The sequence below is a fragment of the Alligator mississippiensis genome, chromosome 15 (assembly GCF_030867095.1).
Source record: "Alligator mississippiensis isolate rAllMis1 chromosome 15, rAllMis1, whole genome shotgun sequence".
NCBI classification, from domain to species: Eukaryota; Metazoa; Chordata; order Crocodylia; family Alligatoridae; genus Alligator; species Alligator mississippiensis.
This window is the reverse complement of record NC_081838.1, coordinates 24,705,216-24,716,730: the sequence shown is the minus strand read 5'-3', so window position 1 is coordinate 24,716,730 and position 11,515 is coordinate 24,705,216. Positions and strand designations below refer to the sequence as shown.

At 55.4% G+C, this 11,515-nt stretch overlaps 1 protein-coding gene across 4 annotated transcripts in view; it reads left to right on the top strand.

Moving 5' to 3' along the window:
* The window catches only part of ZBTB4 (zinc finger and BTB domain containing 4), a 29,375-nt gene that overhangs the window by 1,727 nt on the left and 16,133 nt on the right, over window positions 1-11,515 (top strand). For 2 of the 4 annotated variants that reach the window (XM_019495563.2, XM_019495560.2), the window contains exon 1: window positions 4,185-4,352. The exons of 1 other annotated variant lie outside the window; for it this stretch is intronic. The gene's annotated coding sequence lies outside the window, so the exon portion shown is untranslated. Of the gene's footprint in view, window positions 1-4,184; window positions 4,353-5,446; window positions 6,422-11,515 lie in introns of those variants that run through there. One more of the 4 variants, XM_019495561.2, reaches the window with a different exon arrangement.

Sequence of the window (11,515 nt, the reverse complement as noted above, 5' to 3'; positions counted from 1 at the left end):
GAGCAAAATCAGAAGTCTTATATGCTTTTTAACAGTTGCTTACAACTCACGTGATCATATAGTGAAATTAGCTAGAAAAGCAGCTATAAACATTACTTCATTACTTCTTTGCTGTTAACAGGATGAGAACTATGGGAGAAAAAACACAAAGGGAGAAATTATACTCCCTGCCTGCACCTGGAAATCAGAGTTGTACATACTTTTTGCTATCTTCAAGGCTGCGATGAGCGAAGCAGTTGCAGAGGAGTTACAAAGAACAAACACTTTCCCTTATCTGTTCTACTGTACAGAGCCAGCAATTCTCCACAAAACAGTTATGTCATCTTATAACTCAAATGATCAAAGTTTAAGGCATTTGTTTTTTTTTCTGATTCTACACATGCGTGTGCACAATCTAGGCCTATAGTCTGTGTGTGTACAGCTTAAGCCTCTGTGCATGCATGTGAGTGTGTGTGCAAGAGTTATGTGGGCTGACTGTGTGTGTGCAATCTAAGCCTGTGTGTATGTGTCTGGTATGGTCTGTGCATGTACAGCTTAAGCCTGCATGTGCATGTGTGCATGCAGGCATGCGTGTGTGTGTGTCAGAGTGATGTGGGCCAACTGCGATCTAAGCCAGTGGTGTATGTAATGTAGGCCTTTCATAGATTTCAGGGACATTAGGGCTTTGTGCATGAGTGTGTGTGTGGGCTAGGCTGGGGGGGCGTCTGTGCACACAATCGAAGGCTGGGGGGGGTGCTCCCAGTGTGTGGTGCATGTGTGCATTCAGCTACCTGTATTAGTATGTGAATTAGGCCTCTGGTGTGTAGTTTGTGCTAAGCAGGCCTGTTGTTACAGGGGGAGGGGTGTAGGTGAGTACATGCAAGATCTGGACCTATGGGGGTAGGGGGGGCATGCATGTGCATATTTGGGTTATCTAGGCTGGGGGTGGGGTGTGCATATATATAATCTAGGTTTATTGTCCATGTGTGTATGTGAGCACATGTATGTGTAATTTAGGTCTGTGTGTCGACCTTCTAGGCCTCTGGCTCCGTATATGATTTGTGTGCATGTGATCCAGGCCTGAATGTTATCTGGGGGGGTGCATGTGTGTGCATAATTGGGTTATCTAGGCTGTGTGTGCAAGTCACACATGTATGCAGTCTAGGTCTGCGGTCTGTGTTTACAGTCTAGGATTGTGTGTGTGTGTGTGTGTGTGTGTGTGTGTGTGTGTGTGTGTGTGAGTATGCAGTCTAGGTCTATGTTGTGTGTGTGTGTGTGAGAGAGAGAGAGAGAGATCTAGGCCAGTGATCTGTGTGCATAGTCTAGGCCTGTATGTGTGCAAAGAACATGATCAGCTAGAAGTGCGTGTGTGTAAAAGACAGAGAAACCATGAGATTCAGGTATGTATGTATATTTTATCCATAGGCCGTGGTGTGGGTTGTGTGTGTATGAGACAGAGACTGAGTTCTATGTCTGTGTGTATATGTTTAATCTTGGCCTGTGCATGTGTGTTAGAGGCATGTACATGCATGTTTGTGCTATCTAGGCCTTGGTGGGGGTTATGTGCATGTGATCGGGGGGGGGTGTGGCATGCACATGCATGTTTGGGTTATCTAGATGGGGGGGGGGTGTTGAGAGAAACAGAGGTCTAGGCCTTTGTGTGTGCATGTGTGTCTGTCTGATGTGTAGGCCTGTGCGTGTATTGTATGTGTGAGAGACTAAGTGATCCTCTGTATGCATGTGTGTGATTGTGTGAGTTCTAGGTCTCTGTGTATGCCATGTGTGTGCTTCTGCACACATGATTTGTGAGTGTGTGAGCTATGTTTGTATAAAGCATCTATATCTGTGTCTGTGAGGGAGATCTTGGCATGCATGTATGCAGTTTGTGCATTTGTGTGTGTGTGTGATCTGTTTGAGTACATGATCTGGTCTGCGTGTGTGTATTTGTGAGATGCGTGTGAATCTAGGCTTTTGTGTACGTGTGGAAGATCTCTGTCTACACAACTCGGGGGTGAGATTTGGAGCTGTGTACGCAGGCACACAAATGTGTGTGATCTAGGTGTTTGTGGGAATGGGTGATTCAAATGCTTGTGTGTGTTACGTGTGCTTGAGTGAGGTCTGTGTGTTCACGTGCAGGGTGTGTGTGTGTGGATGTTTTGTGTGTGATCTGGTTGTGTGTGTATGAGCTCGGTGTGCCTTTTTCACATGTATTTGTGTGCTCTGGGCAATTTGTGGCAGTATTTGTGTATACCACAGTGCATTTGTGTGTGCGCACACATGTGATGGGTGTGTACTTGTGTGTGTGGTCTGTGATCAGTGTCAATGTATGCAATCTGTGTTTGCACACCTGTTGGTGTGATGTGTGCATTCTAGCAAGTGTGTGTGTGGGAGCAATGTTTGTGGGACTGGTGTGCATTTGTGTATGGGCAGGGGGTCTGAGTGTGCATGTGTGTGCATGCATGGATCTGGGTATGTGGGTTGTGTATGTGATTTGCATGCTTATGCACCCATTTGAGTTTGCAAGTGATCTATATGTAGATGTGACCGGTGTGCATGCAGTGATCCTCCTGTGTGTGGTGTAGATGTGTGTGTGATTGTGTGCTTACATTTGTGCCTTGGGGGTATGATTGTGTGTATGTGCAGCTTGTGTATGTGACGTGTGCACAGGTGTACAGCCTGTGTGTTTGTGTATGATTTGTGAGTGTGTACACAAGAGCTACACATGGGTTAGTGTACACACATGCCACCCTTGTGTGACACCTGTATGTGTATAATTGTGCGTGCACATTTGTGATCCTTGGGGTGGGGGTGTGCAATTCTCACCCGTGTGTGATTCATGCCTACAGGGTGTGGTGTGTCAGTGCAATTCCCCCTCCCCCCAGTAGACTCCACATCATCCTGTTAGACCCCAGACCCTGCTGTTAGATCCCAGGAACCCCCCTTGTTAGACTCCAGAACACCTGAATTAGACCCCAGATCCCCTCGTGTTAGAATCCAGGACCCCCCGTTACACCCCCAGACCCGCTTGTTAGACTCCACCCCCCCATTACACCCCAGACTCCTGTAAGACTCCAGGACCCTTACCCCACCCCCCCCCATTAGACTCTGAACCCGCTTGTTAGACTCCAGGACTACCCCACATCAGACCCCCCAACCCCCTTGTTAGACTTTCGGCCCCCCCACCCCCCCGTTAGACTCCAGGACTCCCCATTACACCCCAGACCCCCTGTTAGATCCTGTACCTCCTTGGTAGACTCCAGGACTCCCCTGTTAGACCCTTTAGTACCTTGTTAGACCCCAGACCCCCCACTAGACATGCCTTTACACACTTGAGTGTGTGCACATCCCCACCCATGTGCAAACACCCCCTTGTATCTCCAGCATGTGCGCACACAGTCAGGGCATTTCCACTCAGACACGTGTATACAAACAAACCCCTTGCACTCTTGGTGCTGTGCACACACAGACACACACTTGCACATGTGTGTGGCTATGTGCAAACACTCCCTTGCACTCTCAGGCATGTGCATGCCCTCCGCTTGTGTGCAAACACCCCCTTATACTTTTGGGCCTGTGTGTACACGCACACAGATGCATGTTTAACTCCCCTCCACTCTCAGGTGTGTGCACCCCTCCACACCTGTGTGCAGATAAATCCTTGCACTCTTGGACATGCACACACACATGAAAAGACCCCCTTACACTCTGGAGTGTGCAACCCCCCCGTAAGTACAAGCCCCTCTGTACTCTGGCAGGTGCACACACACACACACACACACACACACACTGTGTAACCCCTGCACTCTTAGGCATGTACACACACACACACACACACACACACAGAAGTGTGCAAACACCCTCTTCTACTTGGGTGTGCCCATATACACATACAGGTGTGCGAGCACCCCCTTGCACTCCGGTAGGCAAATATATGCAAACACCCCTTGGACTTGGGCATGTGCAGGTTCACACAGGTGTGCAACCCCCTTACACTCTCGGCCCCTGCACTCCTGTGGCAGCCCCGCCCTTGCATTCTCTGGCAGGCACATGTACAGGCACGTGCAACCTCCCTCGCACTCTTGGGCATGTGCACGTGCACACACGCAGATGTGCAAACACCCTCTCGCACTCTCAGGCAGGCACATACACCTGTGCACCCCCCCCTCCTTGCACTCCCGGGCATGCACACGTGTGCCACCCCCGCCTTTGCAGTCGCAGGGAGCACACCCCCCCTCCCTCCCCCCGCGTGTCCCCGCCTTGCACACGCGCGTGCGCCCCCGGCCTCGCGCCGCCCGGGCGATGATGTCAGCGGGCGCCGGGGCCGAGCGCGAGGAGCCGGAGCCGGAGCATGAGCCGCCGCCTGCAGCCCCCAGGTGGGACCCCCCCTCCCGGCAAGCCCCGCCCCCAGGCTCTCGGGCCTGCGATCGCCCCCCCGCCCCCCCCCCCCCCCGCGGCTCCTTCTCCCGTTTGATTGACATACCCCCGGTCTGCATGCCCAACCCCCTGACCCCCCTATTGGCAGGGGACCCCCGATCGGCGGCCCCCCAACGCTCTGCAAGCCCCGCCTCCAGCCTTTTGACCCCCCCCATCTAATGGGGAACCCCTGATTAGCAGACCCCCCTACAAGCCCCGCCCCCTGACCCCCTCCCCGTTTACAGGGGACCCCCGATTGCCAGAACCCCCCTAGATTGACAAGCCCCGCCCCTTGCCCACCTCCCATGTGCAGGAGGGCAGACCCCCTTCAAGCCCTGCCTCCTGACCCCCCATTTGCAGGGGGACTCTCCCAGGTCGGCAAGCCCCGCCCCCAGTTTTTTTGACACCCCCCTTCAGGGGAACCCCTGATTAGCAGCCCTCCCCCTATAAGCCCCGCCCCCTGCCCCCCAGTCCATTTGCAGCCGACCCCTGACTGCCAAGACCCCCCTAGATTGACAAGCCTCGCCCCCTGCCCCTCTCCCATGTGCAGGGGACCCCCTGATTGGCAGTCCCCCCTGCAAGCCCCGCCCCCTGATCCCCCATTAGCAGGGGGGACTGTCCCAGGTCTGCAAGCCCCACCCCCAGCTTTCTGACCCCCCCCTCATCTGCAGGGGACCTCCTGATTGGTGAACCCCCCCCAGATCCACATGTCTGGCCCCCTGCCCTACAACCTTTGCAGGGGACCCCCTGATTGGCAGGGTCCCTTAGATCTGCACGCCCCGCCACCTGAGCCCCCCTCCCCATTTGCAGGGGACCCCCTGATTGACAGCCCCCCCCAGATCTACAAGCTCCAGGTCTCAGATCCCCCCCATTTGCAGGCGCCCCCTAATTGCCAGGGGACCCACCCCCGATCTCCAAGCCCTGCTCCCCAGGTGCCTTCCCCCCATCAGCAGGGACCCCCCACATCTGCAAGCCCTTCCCCCAGGTGCCTTCCCCCCATCTGAAGCTCCCCCATCAGCAAGGGGGGTCTGCCAACCCCTCTCCCCTGCCCCCAAAGGGTTAACTCTGCAGTAGGTGCCCCCTTATTTTCCTCACAGACCCACACAGCTGCCCCAAAACCCCCCCCACTGCCCCCAGTACCCCTTGTGTGCACACCCTCGCATGTCTGTCTTGCACCCCTCGCACGCTGTCACTGCCTGCCCTGCACCCCTCTTGCACCCCCTACAGCCTTCGCTCGCTGTCACCCCCCACACGGGGGCGTGCGTCCCAGACACCCCTCTCCTCACATGCCCCCTCACACCTATCTTGCCCCAGGCGCCCCTCACCTTGGCACCCGCACCCTCTTGCGCACGCCTGTCACAGCCCCCACCCTGTGCCCTGCACACCCTCTTACTCATCCCATGCACCCCTCACACACCCCCTACACCCTTCACACACTGCGTCACTCATCCCATGCACACCTCACACATCTACACCCCTTGCACAGCCCCTACATCCCTTCCACACCCCCTCGCTCATCCCATACACCTCTCACACACCCCTTCCTGTCATCTCATACACCCCTGGCTCATTCCACACACCCCTCACACACACCCTCATTCACCCCGCGCGCCCCTGGCACACCCCCTACATCCCTCACTCGCTGTCACTCCCATATACCCCCTGTACATACCCTGCCCCAGTCAGTCACCCCCATACACCCCTCACTCACTGGCCCACACCCCCTGCACCCCTGATGCACACCCTGCATGCACGCCCACACCCTGTACCCCTCCACACACCCTACGACCCCTTCCCCCAACCCTTGTGACCCCTCGGGTACCATCGCACCCTCTCACACCCCTCACCCAACCCTGACATCTGTCCCCCGCCCCTCCCCATCACACCCCCATATCACCCAGAGCTCACAGCTCCCCACCTCTTTCCCACTGGTACACACCCCTTACACACCCCGCCTTCCCCACCCCCCCAAGCAGGCAAGCGGGCTGTTGTTGGAGGCCGGTTGTTGTTGGAGGCCCTCGAGGGGCAGGTATGGGGGTGCGGGGGACTTGGGGGCGGCTGTTTGTGACCCCCGCGCCCAAGTTGTGGGGTCATTTGGGGGGTTAATTAACGGTAGGCCTGTGCAGTTGTGTGTGCAAGAAAAAGAGAGAGAGGAAAAAAGGGTGCGCACACTCGCACAGTCTGGCTCCGAGGACTTGTGTCGATGTTGGGCCTGCGGGGGTTTGGCTGGCGTGAGCATGTCAGGCTGGTGTACCTGTGTGTGTATGTGCATGCGTGTGTGTGTGTGCTGCTTAGCTGTATGTGTCAGTGTGTTGCATATGTGTGTGTGCGCACTACTTTGATGTTGTGGGAGTGTGAGTTGCTCTGGTGGTGTTGCATGTATGTGCGTGCTGTGGGATTGTGTGTGCATGCATGTATGTGTGCTGCGTGTGTGCATGCATGTGTGCTGCTGTGGGTGTGTGGTGCAGAGGGGCTATGTGCATCACTCTTGTCCTTTGTGTGTGTGTGTGTGTGTCACTGCATGCTGCTCTGGTGACGTGCATATATGTGTGTCCTCTGGTTGTGTGTGGAAAGGTGGCGTGTGTGTGTGTGCACTGCTGTGATGGCAGGTGCATATCATTGCCCGAGCCGTTCTGGTTGCGTGGCGTGCGTGCGTGTGTGTTGCTGGGTGTGCGCGCGTGTCACTGGGTCTGTGTATGTGCGCAATGCCACAATGATGACGTGAGCGTGTGTCTGGCCATGTGTGCAGTGCTGTTGTGCATCTGCGTGTGCAGTAGTTATCTCCGGGGTGCTATAGGCTCATGCACAGTGATGGGGTATGTGTGTGTGTGCATGCAGCTGGGTGTGGAGGTGTAGTGGTGCGTGGCGTTGTGTCAGGCTGTGTGCGTGGCATTTTGTGTGCATGGAGGGACTCTGTGCTCATGTGGTATTGCAGGAGGATTGTGCGTGTGTGGTGTTGTGAGGGGCTGTGTGTATGTTGGGGTGCTTGTGCAGGTGGGGTGCTGTGTGGGGGGCTGAGTGTGGTATTGTATGTGGGGCTGTGTGCGCGTGGTGTGGGGGACTGCGAGTGTCGTGTTGCATGTGGGACTCGTGTATAGTTGTGTGTGTGTGTGTGTGCGCGCGTGCGCTGTTCTGTGCAGGCCTGTGTGTTTGCCACGCTGCATTCATGAGGGCACAATGTTGTGTGGACTACATTTGCAGTGGTGTGTGGCACCGTGTTTGCTGTGTTGTGGGGGAGCCTGGGGGGGGGGGTATTGTTGCCTGGGGGGAGGGACGTTGTGAGTGGATGGGTGTTGTGTGTTTGGTTGTTGCTGTGCAGGGGGGGGGGGGGGTTGTGTTTGCCTTTGAGGGGCCCAGGCCTGGGAGGGGGCAGGGATAGGCTGGGGTATGCATGTGTGTGTGTGTGTGTGCATGCACATGTGAGAGAGAGAGAGAGAGAAACACCCTGACCACTCTGCAGCAGGGTTGTGGGAGGATTTGGGGGGGGGGGGGGGGGGTCTCTGGCATGTTGTGCTGTTTGTGTGTGTATCTCCTAGTGGGGGGGAGGAGTGTTAGCATGGGAGGGGTCTGTTTGTCCCTTAGTTTTGCGGGGCGGGGGGGGGGGGGGGGCTCTTAGCATGGGGTGCTATGTCTGCGTGTGTGTGTGTTTGCTTTTGTGTGTGTTTGTGTTTCTTAGCTGAGGGCACTGCGTGGGTGGGTGTGTAAATCTTGGCATGCTTGCTCTATGTGCGTGTGTTTCCCAGGGTAGGATGTATGTGTTTTCTATCACAGGCTGTTGAGTGTGTGTGTGTGTTTTCCATCACAGGCTGTTGAGTGCGTGTGTGTATGTGTGTTTTCCATCACTGGTATTTTAGTGTATGTGTGCATGCGTGTGTGCATGCTGGTGCACAGGGAGAGCCCCAGGCAAGGGGGCCCTGTTCTACCCAGCCCAGCCCTACCCCAGAAGTGGCTGCATCACCAGATGGTTGCATCCCCCCCAGCTCTGTGTGTGTGAGTGTGAGACTCAGTCCTCTGTCATGGAGCCCAGTGGCCCTGAGAGGTAGGAGCCTTCACCACAGGCTTAATTACCCCACAACACAGGCCAAGATGCAGCCAGCTCTGTCTAGGGTGGGTCACAACCAGCAGCTATGTATAACAAGCACCCCTTAATGCTGAGATACAGCCAGCTCTGGGGTGAGTCACGGCTGTGTATAACAGACCCCTCTGCCCCAGGGCTGAGATGCAGCCAGCTCTGGGGTGGGTCCTGGCTGTGTATAACAAGTACCACTCAATGCTGAGATGCAGCCAGCTCTGGGGTGAGTCATAGCTGTGTATAACAGCCCCCTCTCCCCCAGGCCATGCCGTGCCACAGTGGTTGGCCCTGGGGGCGAGGGGAGTGGCCCCGGGCCAGGCGTGCGCCTAAGACATTCCAGATGTCCTGGTGGTGACGCGTGGAGGAGGCTTGTTCACTCCAGGCTTGACACACGGCCCGGCCTGCAGCCCAGGCCTTTCCTGCCACTGAGCCGGGGCTGCCTGAGGACATGTGCACTGCACGTGCGAGGAGGTGGGGGCCTGTGGGGACACATGTGCTGTGCGTGTGACGTGTGTCCTCATGTGCGAGGGGGTACTTGGCTGTGGGGACATGTGTGCTGTGCGCGTGAGGGCATGTGCCCTATGCTTGTGTGCTCATGTATGCGGGGGGGTGACTGTGGGGACACATGCTGTGTGTGTGTGTGTGTGTGTGTGTGTGTGTGCACGCGCACGTGTGTGTGTGTGTGTGCACGCTTGCATGCAAGGGGGTGTGGGTGCCTGTGGGGACACGTGTTGTGTGAGAACGTGTGTGTCTGCTTGTGTGCAGTGGGTATGGCTGTCTGTGGGGACACATGCGCTGTGCTTGTGAGGATACGTGTCTCTTTGTGTGTAAGGGGGGGTGTTTGCCTGTGGGGACACATGCACTGTGTGTGTGAGGACGTGTGTATGTGTGTGCTTGGGTGCAGGGGGTGTGGGTGCCTGTGGGGACACATGCATTGTGTTTGTGAGGATGTGTGCACACTGTGTGTATGTAGGAGGGGGTATGGGTGTATGTGAGGATGTGTGTACTGTGTATGTGAGGACATGCATTGTGTGGGGGGGGATGCGCAGGGTTGTGGGTGCATGTGAGGACACGTGCCCTGTGCATGTGAGGATGTGTGCGTTGTGTGTGTGGGTGTGGGTATGTGCCGGGGGTGTGAGTGCATGTGAGGACATGCCCACTCTGCGTGTGAGGGTGCGCACGCTCTTTGTTTGTGCATGCCCAGGGGAAATGGCTGCATGTAAGGACACATGCACTGTGGGCAGATGAGTGTGTACAGGGGTGAGTGTGGGCAGGTGAGTGTGTATGGGGTTGTTAGTGTGTGTGGGGTTGTGTCAACGTGTGTGCAGGGGGTGTGGACATGTGGGGGGGTGAGGACACGTGTGCAAGCACCAGGTGTAGGCCTGTGATTGTACACTTGTGTATCTGGGTGTGTTAATGAGTGTGCACATAGGTGTGTACTGCACAAGCACACAATTGTGTGCGTCTGTGTCTGTCTGTCCCAGACTTCTGGGTTCTGGGTTGTGTGTGTGTGTGTTGGTGGTGTGCACATGGCATGTGTGGCATAGGCTTATGACTGGGGGGTAGGGTGCAGAGTATGTGAGTACATGTGCACACAGATGTGTGTGGGACGTGTGTGTGTATATGTACCTGTGTGGGATGGGGGTGCATGTGTGCATATGTGTGTGTCAGATGGGAATTTTTGTATGTGAATACATGTGTGGGGGGGGGTGCATACGCGTGCGTGGGGGCATGCATATATGTGTAGGGGAGCAGTGTGTGTATGAGTGTGGGACATGTGTGCACATGTGTGTGTATGGGTGCATGTGAATACATGTATATGGTTGTGAGCAGGTGTGTGTATGGGGGTTAGCACATGTGACTGTTGGGGAATGTTTTAGCAAGCCTACGGTTGTGTATTTGTTGAAGGGGAGTGTGTACAGCCTGCAACACCAGGGTATACACATTGGGTATGTATGGCACACACTACAGTTGTGTGTTTGTGAATTAGAGCATGTGTGGGTGTATTGTGGGGTGTGTACAAACAGGCCTGCGGTCATGTACACGTGTGTCAGTAGGTTGCGTGCCTTGTTTGTACAGGAGTGACTGTGTATTTGCGTATCTGAGTGTGTGGGCAAATGTGCACACATCAGGTGTGTACCACACTGGTCCATGATGGTGCATTTGTGAATGGGAGTGTGGATGTGTGTGTTGGTAGGGTTGTGCGCATTGGAGGAGGGGTGGTGTCCGGGTATGTACTGCACAGGCCCATCCTTCTGTGCTGGTGAATGAAAGCGTGTACAAGTGTGCATGCATCAGGCATGTGCAGTACAAGTTTGTGGTTGTGTGTTGGTAGAGCTGTGTGTGTACATTATATACCTCCATGATTGTGCGCTTGTGAATTTGTGTTTATAGGGGTACCAGTGCAGGTGTTCATTGTCTAGGCCCATGATTATGCGCTTGTGATGCATGTGTGTACATCATCGAGAGCATGTGTGTGTTGCATGTGCACTGTGCATCCTTGATGCCGGGTTGTGTGTGTGTACAGCCGTCTGTCCCAGATGCCTCAGTTCTGTGTGTGTGTGTGTGTGTGTGTGCGCGCGTGCGTGCGTAAGTACATCTGTCATGGATGCCTGTGAGAGAGAGAGAGGGAGAGGAGTGGGGCGCGCACGTGCATGGATGTCTGGGTCCTGTGTATGTTCATCCATCACAGATACCTGGGTTTTGTGAGTGTGTGTGTGAGTTTGTGGCTGTCCTGGTTGTCTGGGTTCTAGCTCTGTGTGTGTGTGTGTGTGTGTGTGTGTCTGTCTGTCTGTCTGTCTGTCTGTCCAGGACCCCTGGGCGCTGCATGTATGTGTGTGTCTGTCTCGGGGGGGGGGGGGGGTGCCCCAGATACCTGCATTCTGTTTGGGGGGAGTGGGGTGTCTGTTCCTGACACCTGGGTCCTCTGTGTCTGTGTATGTATCCACCACAGATTCCTGGGTTCTGCTTGTGTGTGTTTGTGCCTGTACTGGACACCTGGGTGTGTGGGGTGTGTGTGTGTATGTGTGTCCTCATCCTGGACGCCTGGGT